This window comes from Vicugna pacos, chromosome 3 (genome assembly GCF_048564905.1).
Source record: "Vicugna pacos chromosome 3, VicPac4, whole genome shotgun sequence".
NCBI lineage: Eukaryota > Metazoa > Chordata > Mammalia > Artiodactyla > Camelidae > Vicugna > Vicugna pacos.
This window is the reverse complement of record NC_132989.1, coordinates 108,445,217-108,468,217: the sequence shown is the minus strand read 5'-3', so window position 1 is coordinate 108,468,217 and position 23,001 is coordinate 108,445,217. Positions and strand designations below refer to the sequence as shown.

The window sequence follows — 23,001 nt, the reverse complement described above, 5'->3', positions numbered from 1 at the left end:
CTTTAAAAGGTACTCTAAAAATAATATCAAATATTTTGGATTAGTGACTTTGAAGGGTGTTTTTTTCTCCCCTCATTTTTTCCTTTTGGAAATTCTAAATACATCCTTCCCTGGAAAACTTGTTTTCTCAAGAGGGAAAACTAAAAGAAACAGTGATACTTCCCAAGTTTCTCTGATAATCTGCTGCTTTTAATCTCCTATCAATTAAGACAGCCAGGTGACACTACAGAAGGCAATCAAGATGCATCTAGTCTTTACAACGTAAGTCAGGTTGAATCTATGCCATCTGTCAGAGAGAAAGAATTACAAAGGCATGCAACCTCACATTTTCAAGGAAGTTGCAGTCAAATTCCCCAAGCACTAGACAACATCTGTGCTACACTTAACTCATCATGATTTCTCCTAACTCACATAGCAGTTTAGCAAGAAATAGGCACTTCTTTTTTATGTACTCTTGACCAGCAAATTAATTTATTGATTATTTATCTCTTTGCCCTTCCATACAAGAGGAAATCTTACATAGTATTAGAAACATTGATTGCACACTTATTTTATTCTGTGAAATTTACCTGAATTATGTAATTTCATCCTCCCATAACACTATAAGGTGGGTCCTATTATCCATTTTCTACAAGAGGAAATCACGGATTAGAGATGCAGCGGTTTGTCCATGCTCACAAAACTTGTATGTGATAAAGACAGAATTCGAACGCTGGTACTTCGATGTCACACAGGAGTCTGCTAAAGTTCCACAATTTGGACAGCTACTGTTTAGAGATTAAGATTGGAAAAGAGGCTTCTGCTTGAATCTCTCCTCCTTCTCTTCACCAGGATGACTGCATGCTTGGATACCTGCAACATTTGAATTTTGAAAGACACTGGAGCAGAAGTAAAATACAGTAAGATATGACCAGTCCAGTGTCACTTGTCTCTGCTGGGGATTTTTGTATTCAAACTAACATCACTGAAAAGAACTGGACTGGAGAATTTCTCTTTGCTGACCCAAGTATCAGGAGATGGTCTAATAGTGTCCAATGTTTTTGGAAGTCTCAGAAAATACAAACTGATAATACTTACACAAACTTTTGTACATTTTTAAAATATTGATGATCCAGGAATAGTTAGTGAATGTATTGCTCACCCCAAGCTGGCTCGGATTTCCTAAGAAAAAGGTTGCCACACTAAACTAATTTTTAAAGGGCTGCTAGCATCATAACAGATATATTCTGCCATCCTGGATACCCTACTTTGAAAACTCCATGGCTGATGGCTAAAATGAAGAAACACAGCCTGAATGGTACTGCATCTATATGTACCAGAGAATCAAAGTTTTATCGTTGGGTCAGTGTCAATCTTGGGACAGTTTCAAATGACAAGCCAGAGGTTGATGCATTTGCCTTTGCCCTACTAAACTTTTTTCAAATCTGTCATTCTGACAAAAACACCGAAGAAATGTTTACCAGATTTTAAAATGATCAAGTATCCATCATACAGCATAATTGGATCAAGATTCCTAGACATTGTGAAAGCCTTGAAGACTTGGCCACTACAGAAAAGATGAAATTTAACGGGAATAAATGAGGGAGTCTCTGTTTAGATTTTAAAAATAAACTCATCTATAGAAAGAGCTTGTATCAGTCAGGATAGACTAGATTATGTTGCAGTAACAAATTACCCCCAGAACTCCAGTTATTTAGCAACAAGATTTTATTGCTCGATTACCTTAAACATCCACAGTGGATCATCTGGGAGCTTTGCTCTACATTTTCCTCACTCTGGGATCCAGGCGATGGAAACTGCCATGTGAACATTGCTGATTACAGTCACAGAGGAAAATTTTTAATTACCTCTTAAAGCTCCCAGAGAAGTACCATGTCATCTCACTTCACCTTGCCAAGGAAGTCACAAGACCACATCTCACTCCAGAGGGGGAGGGAAGTGCACCTACCAGGTGCATAGCAGGAGGAGAACAATCCTAATTAGTATCCAAGGTTAGGCTCAGCAGAACAGTGGAAAATACTGTGAGTGTTTGGCTGGTGGCAAAACTCGGTAGATGAAAAAGTTAACCCAGTCTTAGGGTGTATTAATTGCGGTATCTCTGGTAGGCTGAATAAAAGGGATTTTGCATCTATGACTACATTAAGAATTTTGAGATGGGAAGATTATCCTGGATTATCTGTGCAGGCCTTAAATGTAATCACAAGTGTCCTTGTATAAGACAGAAACAGGGAGACTGGAGTGATGAACTTTGAAGATGAAGGAAGGAACCAGCTTTGTAGACACTTTGGTTATAGTTCTGCAAAATTGATTCTACACTTCTAACTTCCAGAAAGATAAGATAGTAAATTTGTGTTGTTTTAAGCCACTACATTTGTGATCATTTGTTTTAGCAGCCGTAGGAAACTGATACGGAATCTAAAGCAAAGTTCCTTCATTTCCAGATGAAACAATCAGAATAATCCAGAGGCCCAATAACAGATCACACTCAGAGTTGTGGAAACTGCCTGGGGTGTTTAACTAGAAAAAGGGAATACAACAGAGGCTTTCATAGACACAGGTTGTCTCGTACACGTGGGTGGGGCCTGCTTTTTGTGGAGACAGAAGCTAGAACTTAATCAGTGAGTTAGAGGATTTGGCTCACATCAAGAATGAAGCTTGTTCAGCATTAGAATATGCTGTCTCGGTGCTACTGGATGGAGATTCAAAGACGCTGGATTACCCACTGGTTAAGGATACTATCAGAGAGAGTCCTGCATTGGGTGGGAAATTTGGAAGAATAACTTCTTCCTGGAAGAAGTCCCTTCCATGATTGTTTTTTTTCCTCTCCTCTATCTGGACCTGATAGTTACTGGATGAGCCACCCATTGGGTTTTTCACAGCTGTGGGAGGTCCTGGGGCTATGCTAAAAGGGAGCTCACTGTTGGCCCACTGGTTGGTAGAGGCGAGGGTCAAAGGGAACATGTGTAGTTCAGATTAGAAGGTCAATCCAAACATCTGGAAGCAGAAAGTTGCCCATTTAGAGCACTGAGAAGGAGCAGCTTCGGCAGAAGAATGGTGAGTGTGAGTAAGACGTTGTCTTAGGTAAACTGAGGTTCAAATGAGTCAAAATGGAAGGGTGGAGAGTTCTGGAGTGAACCCAGTGAATAATCCCATGTAGATTTAAATCCCATGGTCAACTGTATGTCTTAAGATTTAAGGCTAGATGTTGGTAGGGGGATGGGAGGAAGGGTATAGCTCAGTGGTAGAGCATATGTTTAGCATGCCCGAGGTCTAGGTTCAATCCCCAGTCCCTCTATTAAAATAAATAAATAAATAATCCGATTACCTCTTAAAGGGACCTCACAGCCTGGCGTCCCTCTTCCCTCTGTGCCTTTGCAGTCTATTTTCCTGACTCCATCTCCTCCAGCCACCCTTTGAGCTCATGTTTCTCTGAGAAATACAATCATCGTAATCACCTGGTGCTGTTTAATAATGCCAGGGTCATGGAGGTGTCGCTTGAGAATCTCAGCTCTTAGTTTCCTAGCTGAATCCTTTTCTCCTTAAATTTGAATATCCAGTACTGTAAATACTAACACTCTCTGAAATTCTACCCCTATAATCTCTTCCTTCTTCTTTTATGCTCTTGCTAGCCCATCACCTGGCATGTGGTAAATAGATAAAATATTTGTGAAATGAATGAATACTGTCAACCAAAGCTACAGCTTCAGCTGTCGCCTCGTGTTGATGAGGGCTCCTTAATTCACCTCTCTGTAGTCACTTCTCTTCTGAGCCCTGGATCAGACTCCCAACTGCCAATCATACAACGGATACCCAAACTTGACAACTTTTTGCAGATCTAAGCTTATTATCTTTTCTCTATAATTCCTTTCTCCCATACAAATGCATTCCTTCTTCAATTTTTCCTGAGTTAGCATGGTCACCAGCTACCTTGTGTTTCAAGAAAAGAAAATTGAAATCTTACTTTATTCAACCTCATTCTCACTGGGGTTTCCATCAACCCCAAATCCTACTATAACAATAGCTCCTGATTCTGTCCTTTGTCTTTCATTCCTCACTACAATTATCTTAGCTCAAATCTGTGGGTTTTTTTTGTTGCCAGGAAAGCTGCAAGAGTCTCATAATTAATCCTTCAGCTTCTGATCTCTTCCCACTCCAGTCATGTTCATCACTGACACAAGAATAAATGTTCTAAAAGCACATTGGATCCCATCAGCTCCCTCTCCTTTTTGATAAGATGACTTCCAGATTCTCTAGGATGCTGAACAAAACTCTTCACAGCCTGTTTTCAGCCTATTCTAATTCTGTCTCCCCTCCACCCTCAAGCACACATGCACCTTGTGGCCGGTCTGGGGTTTTTTTTTTGGGGGGGGGGGAAGGGGGTAATTAGTTTTAATTAATGAATGAATTAATTAAATGGAGGTGCTGGGGATTGAACCCAGGACCTCATGCATGCTAAGCATGCACTCTACCACTCAGCTTTACCTTCCCCATCATAGCCTGTCACGTTGAGCATCTCATGGTCCAGGACTGAGCCAGCCCTTTGACACCTACCTGCCTTCAAACATGCTGAGTCTTTTGCCTTAACTACTTAACTCTTTCTCTGCCTGGCACTTTAAGACCAGTTCAAAGACCATCTCCCCTGGATATGTTTTTAAGTGAGGATATGCATATTTATCCATAGTTTTCTCTGTTCCCAGCATCTGTTCATGCCTCTATTATATTACAGTATTGCATCGAATAGAAACTAGCTATGTACCTGCTGCCTCCCCCAATAGACTATGATCTTCTAAGAAAAGAGGTCATGTCTGTTTCATCTTTGCATTTCCAGTGCCCAGCGTAGAGCCTGTTACATTATATAGTAGCTTCTAAGTAAATGTTTCCAGAATTAATCAATCAAAATCAGAGCTGATTTCAGAGAAAGGCCTAAAACGGTTCATCATAAAGACCATCTAACACCAGTGTCAAGTGATCATGCCTTTGGATAATCTCACCAAAGTCTCCAGAATCATAAATTTATTCCATTTCTCCTTCCATACTTGGGAAAGATGAAAATCAGATATTTTAATCTTATTTGAAGACTTAACCTTGCCTAGAACTTTCTATATCTGACTATTGTTCCAAGTCACAAGAGAATTTTTTTTTATTAAGTCTTATCCTTAGAGAGAGTTTAGCATAGCAACAGTAGGCCAAGCTATGAATAATTACAATGGATGATGAAAGGCTTGTTTAGTACAGTTAACGATTAACTATGAATAGATTCAGTATGAATTAAGACTGCCAGCTTTTCCATGGGGGCTGCAACTGCCTAAACTTTCTCCCTGTTCTGAAAGACCTTTCCTGGAACTGGTATTTTATTCCTTCATGACTGCCTCTGTGCCCACTGGGAGATCATGCTTTTGGTGACAGCAATCAAAGAAAGAGAATCCTCTGCTTGGAATTACACAGTCCCTCTACTGGTCCAGGGGTGACTCAAAATTTGGTCTTGGGAAAGACAGAGTAGTGACTTTAGACTGTAGACTCTCCCTCTAGTCTATTTCCTCAAGGAATGGATAAACAATAATAAAAACCAGCAAAACAACAACAACAACAAATGTACTTTCAATAACCAAACTGGGGAAAAGGTATAACCTCATGTCATTACCTACAAAGTGGGACTGGGTGACAAGCCGGGGAACAGAAGATTCTGGTGTGGTTTCGTTCAGCCTCTAAAAATGTTCATCAAGCTTCTGCACCTTAGAGAGAAGGGGACTTAGGAGGTAGGTCCAGGAAAAGATAAGGAAAAGGTAACAGGAGCCAAGGCTCTATCTGACCACTCCAGAGGTTAGCAGGGAACAAAGAATATGTCAAGCTTTTCTGTTTTCTGGGACTCATCACTGAACCATGGGGCTAAGCCACGTCTTGCAGGAACCTCCATGAACATAGGCTACCTCCCCAACTGGACAGTGTGATCCTTGGCACAGAATATTTAATATGAACCCAGACAGGAGAGCAGAGCCCAGGTATTGGGTTTAGATGATATTTATATCTTAATCTCTGTATTCTTCATCGCTTACATGTTTTATAATGAGTACCTTTAAAAAAATAAAAGAATAAAGTGACTTAAGAAAAAGAAAGAAGCCCATAAAAAACCAAATCTTGAGAAAACCCTCCTTGGTTTTTCCCTTGGATCCTCGGAGGGAAGGGATTTCAGCTTGCCAATCAAAAACTAGCTCTCCCATGGACTCATTAAAGAGACTCATCGCTTTGTGAGCTTTTTTCCCTTTCAGAGTAAACAGAGAGTTTGCTAGCACTTACTTAATCCAATTCCTTTCAGAGACTTGAGAGATTGGGACTTAGAATTGGTGAATGAAGAAAATGCTTGAAAAAGTCTCCAAAGAAGTAGTCATACAGATTTTTTTTCAAGGACAAGCACATTTGGGAAGTGACTTAGATTTTTCATATTGTCCTACTGGTGTTTCCGCTTCTTCCTTAACCCCAGAGTTGGAGCGACAAACTCTCCTACCAGTTTCATTGCCAAAGTCAGATTTCCTGCTGGGAGCTTAGTCCCTGTCTCCTCTCTTCCCTCAGAGCCTCAGGTTGCCTTGGCTCCATGCATCCCTCACAACGCTTTTCTGCCTGCAAGGCAGCACTGTTGCAGGTGTCAAAAGCATTGCATGGACCTGACACCAGCTACAGGAGGCATAGATGACCAAATGATTTACATACGAGAAAATGCTAATGTAACTGTTTCAAACTAAGTCCTATTAATAAATAGTAAAACCATAACATTCTAGGTGGTAAGATTTATATTCTTTACAATCTTCTTTATTTTCCAAAATTTGCATAATGGGTACATGTTATTTATACAGCCAGAAAAAAAATATATATAATTTTAAATTAAATAAGGGATTCTGAGGGGATTTTAAAAACATTTATATCCCCAATCCCTCCCTACCCCCACTACAACAAAAAAACTGAATTAATTTCTTCTTTAAAAGTTATTTCTTAAATGAGGCCAACTGGTTAAGAAGGAAATATAGAACAAATAAAAGGAAATAACTTCTTCATGTGGCTCGTGGTCAGATAGAGGCATCTGCTGTCACAGAAGGTCAGATGGTCAAATGCAGGATGAGCTGAAAGGCCAGTGAAATGAAGGCATTTTCAGGGGGTGATGGCTGCAGGAAGGGGAGGGGTCTGGAAGAAGGCAGGCCAGGGCTGCTGTAACCATCAGCTGTAAGAGGAGACAAGGTGTCCAGTTTTAGGGCAAAGAAGGGTTTCAGCTTGAACGGAACATTCTCCCGGCCTTGATTTCAATATTCAGAATAAGATCCTATGATACATTGCTCATTAAAAACTAAAGCTACAGTTGTTTTAGTGCCATGTTTGACCTTTGGTCTGCCTGGTGGACTCACAGTGATGAACCACTTTGGGGTCATAGTCATTGGTGGATGCACTTGGGTACTGACTGAGTTGAAGGCACTGTGCCAGGCGTGGAAAACATAAAAGCAAATCAGAAGGCAAGAGTTCAGAGTCCACCAAGGAAAACAGATATGTAAAAAAATAATTACAGAACAACCCATTAACACTGTGCTCCTAGCGAGGATAAAGCTCCATGGGAACCTGGAAGTAATTAATTTTGCCAAGTTGGAGACCCAGACATGTGTTATCTGAAACTTTCCTAAGGTGAGAATCATCCTGCGACACTTTGTGGAGAAACAGATTCCTTGATTCCAACCCAGACCTGCAGAATGGGAAGGTCATGGGGAAGACTGGGAATCTGATTACAAAACAATTATCTTAAAGGATTGTTACCCAAGGGCCATTTTTGGAAGCTTGGGTGAGTAAGAGCCTGTCAGGTGAAACAAGGAGCAGAGCTTACCCAGGATAAAGAAGAGCCTCTCAAACTTTCTGTGTGCACAGCAATTGCCCAGGGCTGGGTTGAAATGCGGATTTTGATTTGGTAGTTCTGGGTTGGGGCTATGACTCCATTTCTAAGCAGCTCCAGGTTATGGCAAGTCTGCTGGTCAGCCAACCGCACAGGCCCGCTCGTTGCCTTTATAAGAAAGCACAAACACTTAATCTGTATACAAGAGCCTCTGCGATCCAACCTCTCTCACCTCTCTGGTCTAATCTTTTCCTCCCCATCCTGTATTCTGTCCTGACAGACTCACCTGTGTTTTGTCTACAAACCTTTGCAAGTACCTTGTCTTCCACTCACCCTCTTTTTCAGATAGAGGCATTCTTTAGGTCCCATTTTACCAGCATTTCGTTCAGGAAACATCACCTGATGCCCCCGCATCTGGGGTAGGCACCCCTCTGGAGCCTTCTGACAGCATCTTTTACTCTGAATTGGTTGGTAATAGCATGTGAGCCTTTCTGACTCAACTGTGAGATGTTTCTCTATTCCCAGTCTAGCTGTGAGGAACTGCTTCATCAATAAATGTTCATGAATTGAATTAAATTAAATCATCTCAACCAGACTGAAAAGCATTTGCAAAGGCTCAGTCACTTGAAAGTTGTGCAAGATGTTTTGGGGACCCCAGTGACAGTGCAGTATGAGTGCGCTGAAGGGAAAGGTAACTAATAATATAGCAGGTGGGAGGGCCCTTGTGGGCCACGGAGCTGACTGCACAGGCTGCAGTGAGGACCTCGGGTTTAACCTTTCGAGTCATGGAACCTTCGAGAATCTGATGAGAGCTATAGAGCCTAACCCTGAAAAATCCTCATACAAACAAAAAGATCAATAAACAATTTTGCAGTTCACTTCAGGGAGTTTAGAAGCCTGAGGCCCCCAGGTTAAGAATTTTGATCTTGAAGGAGCTCCTGTAGGAAAGTGTGTCTTGGCAGAAGAGGATGGATTAAATCAGGACAAGGGGCTGCTTTAAAATAAAGTTATTGGAACCTAACTACTGACTGGGAAAAAAAAAAAAAGGAACAACCTCGAAGTTGAGAATTATGTCTTATTCTGAGGACTTAAGCCCTGGAGGCAGCCTCTCAGATGAGTCTGAGGGACTGATCCAAAGAGATAAGGGAGGAGCCAGGATATATAGGAGTTTTTGCAACAAAAACCAGGTAGTTGGAACATCAAAAGATTACTGTTAGTAATCCCACTCCTGGGCATATATCCAGAAGGAACCCTACTTCAAAAAGACACCTGCACCCCAATGTTCATAGCAGCACTATTTACAATAGCCAAGACATGGAAACAGCCTAAATGTCCATCAACAGATGATTGGATAAAGAAGATGTGGTATATTTATACAATGGAATACTATTCAGCCCTAAAAAGTGACAACATAATGCCATTTGCAGCAACATGAATGTCCGTGGAGAATGTCATTCTAAGTGAAGTAAGCCAGAAAGAGAAAGAAAAATATCATACAAGATCACTCATATGTGGAATCTAAAAAAAAAAAGAACATAAATACAAAACAGAAACAGACTCATAGACATAGAATACAAACTTGTGGTTGCCAAGGGGGTGGTGAGTGGGAAGGGACAGACTGGGATTTCAAAATGTAGAATAGATAAAACAAGATTATACTATATAGCACAGGGAAGTATATACAAGATCTTGTGGTAGCTCACAGCAAAAACAATGTGACAGTGAATATATGTATGTTCATGTATGGCTGAAAAATTGTGCTCTACACTGGAATCTGACACAACATTGTAAAGTGACTATAACTCAATAAAAAATGTTAAAAAATTACTGTTAAAGAAAATCAAACATCTCAAGTTAATGAATTTAGTGCTTTTCTCTGTATGGGAAGATGCAGGAGTCTTAGTGAAATCATTCTTTTGCTATGTACCTTAGCTCTCTAGGGCCAATGTCCCATTTTTCTCCATCCTGAATCACCGCACAGTGTAGGGGGGTGCGGGAGGGGGGCGGCTGCAGTGGCTGATGGCTTGGTGGCCACAACATACTTTGTTCACTCATATGGCAGGTGACGTTTTGCATATACACAGCCATCCCGTTCATTTATGTATTGTCTGGCTGTTCTGGAGCTTCAAGGACAGGGTTGAATAGTTGTGGTAGGAAACTTACAGGCTGGAAAACCTCAGATGATCCTAACTGACTCTTTACAGAAAATACTTGCTGACCCTTGAATTAACGTGTAGGAGGAGCATGACCAGGGAGGGAACTGGGGATATATTTGCACTAGGTTTTCTACATACATTCTACTGTTGGTTTCTTTTCTTTTCTTTCTTTCTCCCTTCCTACCTTCCTCTCTTTCTTTCTTTCTCCCTCCCTCCCTCCTTTCTTTTTTCTTTTCTTTTCTTTTCTTTTCTTTTCCTTTCCTTTCCTTTCCCTCCCTTCCTTCCTTCCTTCCTTTCTTTCTTTTTCTTTCTTTCTTTCTTTCTTTCTTTCTTTTTCTTTCTTTCTTTCTTTCTTTCTTTCTTTCTTTCTTTCTTTCTTTCTTCTTTCTTTCTTTCTTTCTTTCTTTCTTTCTTTCTCTTTCTTTCTTTCTTTCTTTCTTTCTTTCTTTCTTTCTTTCTCTCTTTCTTTATTTCTTTCTCTCTCTCTCTTTCTCTCTTTCTCAGTTTAATTGCAGGACTGAAGACCTAGGATCCATCCTTTCTCCACTCTTTCCACAAAGAGGTGGGTGGCAGCTGTCAGACACATTGGGTGAGCCTCCTCTGGGGCCTTAGGTCAATTTCTTAGCAACTCAATGCCTCAATTTCCTCTTTTATAGTGTAGAATAACAGATGCTCATTTTCCCCAGAGGACTTGCGAAGGTTAAATGATGTACTGCAGGCCTGGCAGGTAGCTGGTTCCCACAAAATGTTAGTTATGCCCAGTGCTGGCATCTGAAAGAAGTCACGCAGGGTGGCTTTTGCTCGGCCTGGGTCTCCCTATAAAGGACTCCGTTTACAACATAATTCAGCCCACAGCTCACTGCCCGGTGCTGTGTTTGGTTTGAATAAAATCTTGGCTAATGATTGGATCAATGAATGATGCATGGTGAGAGCTTTTCATAAATTTCAGAGGATGGAAATGTCTTGTAATGAGTTATCTGAGAATCCCATATAATTTCTTTTTTTTCTTTAATTTATTGAAGTATAGTCAGTTACAATGTGGCCATTTCTGGAGTACAGCATAATGATTCAGTCATACATATAAACACCTATATTCATTTTCATATTTTTTTTGTTATATGTTACTACAAGATATTGAATACAGTTCCCTGTGCTATACAGAAGAAATCTGGTTTTTAATTTATTTTATATATAGTAGTTAATGTATAATTTCATACCTTTCAAAATCCAATGCTTGGAATGTAGGGATCATCAAAACATCAACCATTCTGGAGTAGATCATATTGAGGTGAGAAACAAATAATGCAAAGGATAATTAACTTCCAAATCTTAAATAAAGAGGAAACCTTCACTGAAGAGGTGAGGCAGGTATGCGCCGCTGACAAGGAAATTCACTGTTTTCATTTACCCGACCTCCTGCCCTTTTACGTCCTCCTGCCCCACATGTCAGCCATAATTCACTTCATTCCCATCAGAAATGTTTAAAGAACCCTTTGTAACAAGGCTGCAGTTGTAGACTGGAATACAATTTATCTCTTAAACCCTTCATAGAGACCTTTTGTTTTCTGCCTCCTCCTAGTCTCTCGGCATGGATGTTGAAACAATTTATGAGATGTGCTTGCATTTCCTCTTTTTTTGTTTCTCTTAGATCCTTTATTCATGGTTCCCAAGCATTTCAACATATTAACTCTTCTTAGAGGATTTATTTTTGTTTGAACCTTTGGGGTCATTTCATATTAATTTCTCTCTTTCTTTTTTATTGTAGTGAGAACAGATAACAAGAGATTGAATCTCTTAAACTGTTATGTGTGCAGTACAGTATTTCCAACTGTGAGCACAGTCTCATCCATCAGATCTCCAGACCTTCATCCTGCATAACGGAGACTGTATTTGTTGAACAGCAACTCCCCATTCCTCTTCCCCTTATTAGAACATTTATTTTTAATAACATTAAAATATCGAAAGAATAAATGAGATTGTTTTAGGACAGGAGATGGAGGCAAGAGAAAGAAGGTATAAGAGGAGAATTGATTTATTTTTTAAAAGATACACTCCCTCCTCATCTGGATACATTGCATTTAACTGGGGGGCATGGGAAGCCTCGGCACTCAATACTTGCAAGAAAATACAGGATCTATCAGAATCACAATGGCAAGAAAGGTCCCAAATTGCCAAGCAAAGACTGAGGCTGGGACAATTACAGAAAGAACTGCAGGAACTCCATGGACTGGGCTTCAGTCTGCACGCCCAGTGTCTCTGGGACTCTCACTGCTGCCAGAGCAGTTTTCACTTTTCTCCATGAAGAGGTGTAGACCAGCCTGGCTATTTCCTACTAAGAGTGAAGAGCAGTCTTAACTATCGCCTCCTTTCCAACACATCAGTGTTCGGAGCTACCAATCATCTTTGCTTTATCACTGGAAAAAAGGAACAGAGAGAAAGAAAGAAAGAGAGAAAGAAAGAGAGAAAGAAAGAGAGAAAGAAAGAAAGAAAGAAAGAAAGAAAGAAAGAAAGAAAGAAAGAAAGGAAGGAAGGAAGGAAGGAAGGAAGGAAGGAAGGAAGGAAGAAAGGAGAAGGAAAGAAAAGAAAAGAAGGAAAGAAAGGGAGAAAAGGAAGGAAGGAAAGAAAAGGAAAAAACAGAAAGCTAAAATTTTGCCCTTCTATAAACAAGTGTGCTTTTCTCACCTTTAAAAAAGATTTCTGAGGCTAAATTAGGACATCTCTATAAAACATTTTGATATTTTGAGAAGAAAAAATGACCCATGAGTGGGCTTAATCTGGCCTAAAGTGGAATTGTTTAAAGTAAAGCCACAGGGTTTAGGATTAATACTTTTTGTTTCTCTTTGGAAACCTGGTTTTTAGAAAGTGAGTTAACCACTAACTACAGAGTAGGGTTCACTCTGGAGAATATTTAATTTTCTTTGAAGATTTAGTTTAAACTCTTGAGGAAACAGAAAAACAGTGAAGAGTCTAGCCCAGAGTACGACTGTAATGGATGAAAGTGTCTTCCTTTCTTGAACGTTTGTTTTTTGGAAGTCATTACCATCGTCTGAGAACCTGCGAAGCTAACATGATTTGAGTTAGGTTAAGAAATTTAGAAAAAAAAATTAAGGAATTGAATGGAGCCCATGGCTCAAGTCTTGGATATGACATGGATAAGAGTATATGGTTAAAAAAAAAAAAAGTAGGGATAATGCCAGACAGTTACTGATTTTTAATTTTTATTTACCAAGAAAAAAGTTACATTAATTAATTTCAAGAAAGGACTTCATTTTATTTATTTATTTTCTCGCTTGTTTCTTCATTTAAAAAAAAAACAAAAACAACAACCAGCCATGAGGGTACATGATCTTTTTTTTCCCTTCCCTCTTCCTTTTTCCATTTCTGCCCTCACTTCGCCCTGCAGGGGCCTCTTTTTGTAAGTGGATGAAGGGAATGATCTTACTGCCAGGGGAACCACAGTGACTCTAGCAGTTGGTGGGAGGGAAAGTCAAGCCTCCTAGAACGAGTTTTGCCCGTGAGCTTTGGCACAGACTAGTGCTCTGTTGAGCTTTGTGACTAACGTGGGTTGTAGTGCTGAACATTAAAGCAGCACTGGCAGAAATAACCCTCGATACCGAGGTCCATAGATGTTGTCCACCCAGGAATCGCCCAGGACATGAAGACGCCGTGATGGAATCGAATCCGTTGCGTTAAAATGAGATAACAATAGGAAAGTGAAATAGATGTTCTTCCTCTCGCAATTTATAATACGGTTGCCTTGCTGAGCCTTTCACATTTCTTATTATAGACTAGGATGTTATCTGTCCTGATCTTTGAATGTATGCGGGAGGCACCTGTCTGGTGGTGGCCCCTTGGCTGTGTGAAGTGATTTTATTCTTAGCTGTGGCATTTCACACAAGTCACCCCCACCCTTTCTTTTGTCTGATGGCAGTACTTGTGGTCTCTGTAGCACAGGTTACACGTAGAAGACTCTGTTTTGTTAAGTAGATACAACTAATTTGTTTCCATTTATGAATGGGTTTTTCCTGGAGAGCTGGTAACTTTTTTGTTTGGCATATGGCGATTTTTTTCTGTCATTATTCTTTCAGGGAATGTTTTTCTTATGTGTTTGCTCATTTCCTGCAGCTGGGCATGATCTGTCAGTTATTTCAACAATCCAGTCCCCTCCCCTTCCCATTAGTCAAGAAGAAGCGAACAGAGGGGCAGTGGCCAGTCTTCTCTCCCAACAGAATTCCATTTCTCTTTGGCGAGAATCCATTTCTCTTTCACTTTTCCACTACTTTTGCCTCTCATTCTACTGTGTTGAGTCTGGAGCGGACCCAAATTATCTGAAGGGATGGCAGTTTCACTCATTCATCAATTTCTTCAATAAGCATCTGCTTGTTTTATCATAAATTCAGGACCTACTCTGAAAGCTTGAGTTAATTCTAGAAGACAGACACCTTGTAAAATAAAAATTGGACAGAAAAGGAGAGAGATGGGTTGATATGTGTGCAGAGGAATTAAGATAGAAAACAGAGATAGGAGAGAGCTACAGAATTGAAAGAAGAGGAAATTGATGGAAATGGACAAGAAAAGGAAAAGTTTCAATGTTTTTTAAAAGAACAAAAGAAAGATTAATTCAGAACCAACCAAATAATTCTGCCAAGACCCTGGGGATCATACAGACCAATTAGTCTTAGTCTCCAGCTTCCAAGAATTTACAATAACTTCCAAGAATTTACAGATTTAAAATTACAGGAAGACAGAATTGTCTTTGGCTGTACTTGTGTACTGAGATACACATGAAGAGAACTTTTTAAAAGTAGTTATATTTTGCTTCTTATTAAAGAGCTTCAAGTAAGTGGAATAGCAAAATCTAAAAGGTTTAAAATGTGTTGCTTATAAATCCCTTTTCTGTCTTGCAGCCCAGGCTGGGGGCTTTGCGACATCCAGGGCGTGGGAGATGGTCCCTGGGCTGTGCTCTGTCCTCTCCAAGCAGAATCAGGGCGCTTGCTGCCAGACAGCTGGGAGGGAGAAGGGAGATATTTTCTCCTCTCTTCCAAAGCTGTTAATGTTCTGTTCTCCAATAAACCATTTTAACAATTGATCTCTGTGTCGATTGGATACTCATTACATCTTACGGAGCAAGGCACTTAACCTGGCAGACTCCGTTTACAAACAACCTCTTCTCTCCCCTTAATGGACACTCAGCCCTGAACCAGTGGTGAGCCCAGGTCACTGGCCCACAGCCTCCAGCCACAGACACAGGAGATTGAGCAGGAAAGCGAGAGGGACATAACTCCATGAAGGACTGCAGTGTGCTTTGTCACGTGGAAGGCAAATGCTCACACGTCCCTGAAATACTGAAGGAAGTCAGAGAAAGGAAGTTTGCCAGCGGGGCGCTTGTGATATTTTTGGCAGCGATGTTCTCACTACCTGCAAGCTGTGTGTTTGTGTCTATTATGATGTTTACTGCAACTTGAAAAAGAATAGCTACTAAATTAGGATATGATGAACTTCTCAGCTGGAGAGAGAACAGGGTCTAACAGAGAACAACATTTGGGATTTGAGATACTGTGTTCTCTTTGAGGTTACATTTAGATGTTAGGATAAGCAAGGAGAGGGTGGGGGGAACCACTTCCAGAAGACAGAAACAGCTTAGGTGGGACCAGTCCAGGGAAGAAACATGGAAATATTTGACGTGAACTCTATTGTTGTTTTGTCTAAAAAGATTAAGGGCTCTAAGCTTTGTCATCACATCCTTCTGTCCTTTTAGTTTGCTTGGTGAGGTTTTGTTCCCCCCCCCCCCCCAGAGATTCTGTTTTATTTCAATGAGCGTTTGGTGGTTCTGGGTGACAGATTTACTATAAAACTGTTTGGGACTTTGATCACTTTTCAAGAGCAATGGCTCTTTGGCGTTGTCACTGGAAAGGAGTTTGAAATCTCTGTAAAATCTCTTCTCTCTGCTTTCCAGGGAGAAAGTCACACCACAAATTCGATTGTTTTCAGACTTGTCAAGAGTCTCCAGTCAGGCTATTCAAGATAGTTTCGGCCTGGGCTGGAAGGAACAGATGAATGCTCTCCTCTGAGGAAAGTGGTTGGGGGGGTCTGGATGGAAGAACCTCCAGGCAACACCCCGCTCCTTGGAAGGATAATTAGCGTGTAGAACGGGGAGCAGAGACTGCTCTCATGGACAGTCCCCTGTAATTACCCCATCAGGAATGTTCTCAGGACCAAATTGAAGGGGTTGTGGGACTACTGAATGATCGATGTGTGGCCTTTTATCCTAAGGAGAATTTCACCGAGGCAGAAGTCCTCTTTCTTCATAGTTTGCTTAGTAAGAGGGTAACAGCCAGAAACAGTGGTTCATTTGTGAATCCACTTTTTAGGTCTCTCTCTACGCTCGTACCCACATGCACCACGTATAAATGATACTTAATGTGCTACATATGTGTGTGTGTGTTTAATAAAACACAACTCATAGAAAGGTTGTTTAAAGACCTTAAAAGTACATGTAGCGTCACTCCAGGATTTGGGAGTGAGAGATACTTTCTAAAACAAATCACTAATGATAATAAAAGGCATTTTATAAAATTAGACCCTTGAAAACTCACTGGAGAGCTACACCCCTATTCCTCACTGGCTCCCAACCCCCTTTTTATTTCTACTTTTTGACAGAGCAGAGGGATCTGGGATTAGGATAGATTTTTTACCATCCAAACTCTTTTTTTCCCCCCCTATTTGTATGAGAGCGAAAAAGGACTCTTTCTTAAGGAGTTTGTTCTTCAGGCCCAAAGTCAAGCATGTGAGCTCGGCTGCAGGGCTCCGGGACCTGCCCCTCTGCCTTGGAAACCAGGTGCTGCCTGGGGTTCTCTTGGCCTTTAGCACAGAACAATAGCCGTCCTCTGCCTCACCGTTTGCCCTCGGGGGCTGAGAAGTTGCTTTACTGGTTGCTCATTTCTGACTAATTCTCCCTGATTATCCCCTTCTGAGGTTTTTTATGTTGCCTGTTTTCTGATGTAATTGCTCAAAGACATATGAGGAAGGGACAATGCTATTTATTAAAGAGCTTCATAAATAAGTGGGTAAAGCTTTTCATGGGAAATCAATCAACTGCCTCAAATGTAGACAATTCTTAATGATCCGTGGCAAACTGTGTCCATGAAGAAAGCCCTTTTCTCTTTCCTGCCCTATAACTGATTAAGAACCATTAAAAGGCACCCAAGGCAGTCTGGTGGGCAAGTAGACTGAAACAGAATCAGAACCAACAGCATTTGTAAATTTAATAATTGAACGTTGAAAAATGGAAAATTAAGTATAAAAAGATAGAGGCTTTCTCGTTTTAGTAACGCATTACTCTTCTAATGATTATCGCCTTTATTGAAAACATCAAAAAAAGCAAAGGACAAAGTCATAGAGACAGAAAGGAGCTAGCTGATCACTAGGGACTAGGCAGGAAGATGCGGACAGGGTTTCAGTTTGGGCAGACGGAACCAGTTCCGGAGATGGATGGTGGTGATGGTTGCACAACAAAGTACATACTTGATGCCACTGCAGTGTGCGCTTAAAAATGGCTAAAATGGTACTTTTTATGTATACACATATTTTACCACAATAAATACATGCAAAAAAAGGAAAAAGAAAAAGAGAAAATGAGTAATGTTAGAATTGGTTACCGTTGAATTAACTAGAATGTTTGATGTTTGGGTCTTAGCAGAGAAGAGGCAAGAACCCTCCTAAATGACTGTTGGGTGTATCTCTACAGAGAGAAATGAGGAAAGTCATTTCAACAGCTTAGCATTTATAGGGTACACAACTGGGAGTAAAACACATGTGAAAAATATCATGATAGAAGGCCTTTATTTAAAGTGTGGTTGAAGGCCGCTGACTCACTGGATAACTGGAGTATTTGTGGCTTGAGTAATGGTCGAGCCAAGAATCCTGGAGTCAGACTCTTTCTTCCTCGGGGGGAAGATAAAGGGGTCAAGTAAATTCTATCCCACTCTATCTTGGATATTTTGTTCAACAATGATTTTGACCAACCCCAAATTCCTCCAACGAGGGAGGAATGTTCAGTGTTTTTGTAACCTTGATTAACTGTGGTGTTATTCCAAACAAGGAGGCATACCCATCTGGGGGCAAGAGGTGGAAAGGAAAGAGCTAAATCAGGAGTCTGGTGTTGATCCCAGCCAGATGACGGATGTCTGACAGATGGGGTCAGTGCCACTTCTGATCTCATCCTAAGCCAAGACACTCTTTAAGCATCTGGGCAAAAATCTGGACTCAAGTGTGAAGCGATTTGATTGACTCGACTAAATAACTGAAGAAAGTCAAGTTATTCTGATAACGATATACTTATGATTTATCTTCCTAAGGTGGCATTTATTTACGAGTGTTTTCTAGTTGGGATGAATAACTTATGAACCAGGTGCTTGGAAGTGCCATGGCTAAGAATTGCTGTTTTCTGTGAAGTCCACAGTACTAGGTTAGCAGGAATCTGGTCATCTTAGGGATGCTGTTGAACGTAGTCGAGCAAAGATCTTCTGGAGCCAGACTTCCTGGCATGAATTCCAGGTCCGCTCTTACAAGATGAGATCTCAGGCATTTGCCCACGTCTCTGTGCCTTGGAATTGTCATCTCTAAATGGAGGATGATTGCAATAGATCTTACATCATAGGTTATTGTGAAATGTGGTTTGAAACACGTGAAGTGCTCCGAACAGAGCCTGGCCTGTAGGAACTGGGCTGTAAAAGTTAGTTATTATTACCATTAATCATTGCCTCTTTCGGGGAGGACATGTCTAAACAGTGAGCGTGAAAGCTGTTGTGGGGGTTCTGTTGCCTGGGAATTAGAGACCCTTTAGTACCTACATTGGAGAGTTCAAAACTCAACAGCTATATCAAATCATCACATTGAGCACTTTAAATACATTACAATTTTGTTTGTCAGTTACACCTCAATAAAGTGGAGAAAAAGAGAAAAAACCCTCCATGGCCGTGATACGCATATATTGCTGGAAATAAAATACTGGTTTTAATGAGTCATTCCCGCATTTACTCATTTGCTGAGACCCCACATGCCAGGCATTGGGGATACCAAGTCAGTTATGACCTGACTTACTGTGATGCTCAGCCTAGTGGCAAAGACACTCACATAAAGAGACTGCCATGCAACATGTAGGTGCAGAGACAGAGATGTTTTAAAGGTATCACTGAGATGTAACGGCGGGGAAGCTTAGGTGCTGGGGAGAGGGTGAGGAGGAATAGTCAGGGAAAATTCCTGGACGTAATCCCCCTGAATACCTGTTGGATCAAATAAAACTCGATTAAAAAAAATTTGTAAACGTGTCAGCCTGTATCCCTGAAAGATAAGGATTCTCTCTCACTCTCTCATAAACAAAATACTATTATTACCCCTAAAAGAAATAATAATGATTGCTGGCACCACAGGACCCACAGCGTATTACGTCAGTAAAACTCTATCCAGTGTACAACTTTACTAGAGCAGGAAGGTAAACCGATGGGCTTTTATAAATACTTGGCGTGAGAAGAATAATTTTCTGCTTATAACATAGCTTTAAAAACACTCTAACGTTCCCCCAAGCTTTTAGTAAAAACAGTTTTTTTTACAGCAATTACAAAAAGATAATCTTACTGAACTGAAATCCTAGACTACATCTGATATCATTTTAGTTTTCAGTGACCTACTTACAGCGTGGCATGATTTACAGTTGAGGTTTATTGCTTTAGCAAAATGATGTTTTGGTCGTTCACTTAAAAAGAAAAAAGTCTTCTCAGTTTTATTCTCTAGTATGGAATGAAACCTTTTAACAGTCAAAATTGGCTTAAGGTTAAATCATCATTAAAACAGTTTTGTACCTTGGAGCTAAAATAGATGTGCTCCTTAATACTGAGGTATACAGAGCTTGCGTTCCCCAAAAAGGGAAGGAAACTATATCCCCACAACCGCATGCAGGATGAGTAAATGGCACAGACACACACAAAGGCTAATTAAAAGTGGAACATTTAAGAAGCTTTGCATCTCAGGTGTTTTGTTACAGTGTTAGCAGACAGTGAGACCCCTAAATTAGGAGGCCCACCAAAGTGTGGGTCTTTGACGCAGGCTGTGAAAGATTTGTTCCTGGAGGCAAAATGAAAAGGCTGCTTTTATTTCTCAAAAGAGGAAAAGGAAGGAGAGTGCTTGAGCAGGGAGAAGGAAAAAAAATTCGCTTGAGCAGGGAAAGGAAACGCTTGAGCCGGGAGCCCTCAGACAAGCTGGCTGGTAGAGACAGCTCTGGACGGGTCAGGCCACGTAGACTTTTACAGGAGGCTTCTGCCATTATGTCCTCCTTCTGGGTGTGGGTGGAGACAATCAGCCCTTGCATGTCTTCTCAGCCCTTGTGTGGGTTTTTCCAGTTGTTGTCATGGCAATCGTCAACTGTCATGGCGTTGGTGGGTGTGTCACTTAGCATGCTAATACATTGCAATGAGCACATAATGAGGCTCAAGGTCCACTGGAAGTCAAACTCTCCACCATCTTGGACTCTGTGGGTTCTAAGCAGTTCTTATTTTGTTTCATTGGAACTGCCTCCTGAGACCTAGGTAAGAGTAATTGTTTAGTTGAGGAAGGCACAGGGGCATGATCCTGGGGGCAACAGCTTGGTAACAAGAAGGAAAGTTGCTTCTAACCAGAATGGCTGCAATCTGGTGGACCCCACATACCCCGCAAAAAAATCCGCAAAGATTCTCTTCAGCCCTGAAAGATCTAAAGGGAAATGAAGAATTATCTCAGTTAATCGTTGAGATAGGTGGTCAGAGTCACTGTCATCCCCCAGTGCCTGCAGGCTTGTCCTCATCAATAGCTTGAGCCTGCTCTTCAATGACTCAGGGAGGCCTGGGAGAACAGCTTTTCTATAAACAAGAGGCAGAAGTTGGGGAGGCAGTAGGCCCACAGGGTACTGCTCGGTATGAAAAATCCCCTTTCAATTTAGTCCTAAGTGAAATCAATTGTTTGCATTTGGTTGGCGACATACAACATTAACAGTAGTGGAAAAAGGAGTGATCTCTGGGCTCCTACGTGACCTCATAGTCCCCAGCTCCCTCCAAGGGGAGACGAGCCACCCCAGATCCTGACCAGCTTTCCTCTTGCCCTCTCCCTCTAAATCACTTAAATCCTTTGTCTCCAACTACATTAGATCTATTCAGGGTTTCCCTTTTTAATGCCTCCACAATTTCTTAATATCTACAAAGAGTGGATTGATTCCCACCACGCCAGCAGGAAGCAGCAGGGTGTATAGACTGGACGGGCCCCAATCTAAGGAACAAGCCAACAAGGGGAATATTGTCTTTCTTTTCATTCTTTCTTTTATTTTTTTTACAGCATTTTTCTTTCTTATCCAGATTAGCCTGACCTCAGCACAAGGCAACCAGATATTACTTTTAACGGCAAACTTGAATGTCGCCTGGATCGCGTTGGTGGTTTTCCATGGATGTAATTCAATAATCCCAGTGGAGCGCCTTCCGTCCCTTATTACTCTTATCCCGGTAGAAATACTTTGTTGGGGCTATTATGGTGTCTTTTATTTTTAATCCAGCTGAAAACGGAAACATTCCAGAGCTTAGAAATATTAATGAGAAAATTCTCTGCTTTACATACATAGCAGAGTACCCTACTGACCATGGACAAGAATAAAAATATTTTGCCCCAGTTTTACCTCAATAGAAACATTTTAACTGAAGCTTTTCAAGCTAGGCTTTTAAGAAAGAATCATATGACACACACGTATACAAAATGGAAATGCCCTGGCAGATAAAATTAACATTCTCTTGTTGCACCTGTAGTGCAAACAGTTCTAAAAGGAGTTGCTAAATAATGAACACTCTCTGATGATCTAAATGCAGCTGTGCTCTTTCCTATTTTAAAAATCCTGAGGGCTAAAGCCTAATCTAATCCTTTCTTTGTCAGAGTTTCTGTCAAATGATCAGACCCTTGGAAATTTTTTCATTCCGGACTGATGGGTTGTCTTGAATCCGGCCGACATTATGAACAGACTGTCTGTAAGTCTCTAAGGACCTTCTAGTGTTTGTCTATTAACAGATGGAAATGGACTTGCCGTCTTGCTCTTGTTCTAACTAAATAAACCTGTGTCAAGACCCAAATGGGCGCTTTAAACAGATGGGTGTCTTCTTTCTAAAACACATGACTTACTATTGTCATTTACCTCTAGGCACGGGCCTGTCAGGATGATTTATGAGATGGTACAGTAATTGTAAGTGGGAATCACCTGGAAAATGAGTCGGTCTTGTTCATTTCATGAAAACAAAAGAGAGAAAAGTTCCCCTTTCTTGCGGTCACCTGGTAAAAGCAGGATGGAATCCCACCCAAAATGCGGTTTCGATGTGGGGGCTGATGATACCACACAAGCAGCAAGAGGGTGTGGGAAGTTTTATCACTCACACAGTGAGGCTTTCTGGGGAGAGCAGGGCAGGCTCCCAAGTGGGTACAAAGTTGGCTTCAGAGAGCAGGGAAAGGAGACCAGCGTGGCTTTTCACTGTATTAGGAGGTAGCAGAGGCGAGGATTTCCACCTGAGTCCCAGAGCTTGTTCGGTTTGAACCTCCCACTGGTGTCAGAGAGGGGAGCACCTGGCCTTTCCTATCAGCTGGCCAAGATGGGGAGGGGGCAGACGCAGAAGGGGGAGTGGTGACGCTTGAGACCCGTCAGGAGTCAAACGTCAAATGAGGTGACAGTCCGTATTTCAGGTCTCTTTACACTGAAGACCGAAGGCAATATCGAAAAAAGAAAGGTAAATATTTTTAGACTAAAACCAAATGCGGCTTGAGATGTGAAGGTTTTGGGGTATTCTTTGGAAACCTTCTGAAATTCTGCTATGTATTTCCTTTTGGGGCTTTTAGGGGCAAAACAATGTCCACAGTCAGCCAGTCCTCTTTGTTTCTGATAAAAACGTTTGGGTACAAAGTCATAAAATGTCCAGATTATTC

The 23,001-nt window shown here is 41.1% G+C and overlaps 1 long non-coding RNA gene across 1 annotated transcript; it reads left to right on the top strand.

Moving 5' to 3' along the window:
* Positions 1-20,516: 20,516 nt before the first annotated feature.
* Positions 20,517-22,173, top strand: LOC140689986 (uncharacterized). Its single transcript, XR_012065143.1, has 3 exons — positions 20,517-20,603; positions 21,382-21,545; positions 21,967-22,173. It is a non-coding gene; the product is annotated as an uncharacterized lncRNA (long non-coding RNA).
* Positions 22,174-23,001: the final 828 nt, after the last annotated feature.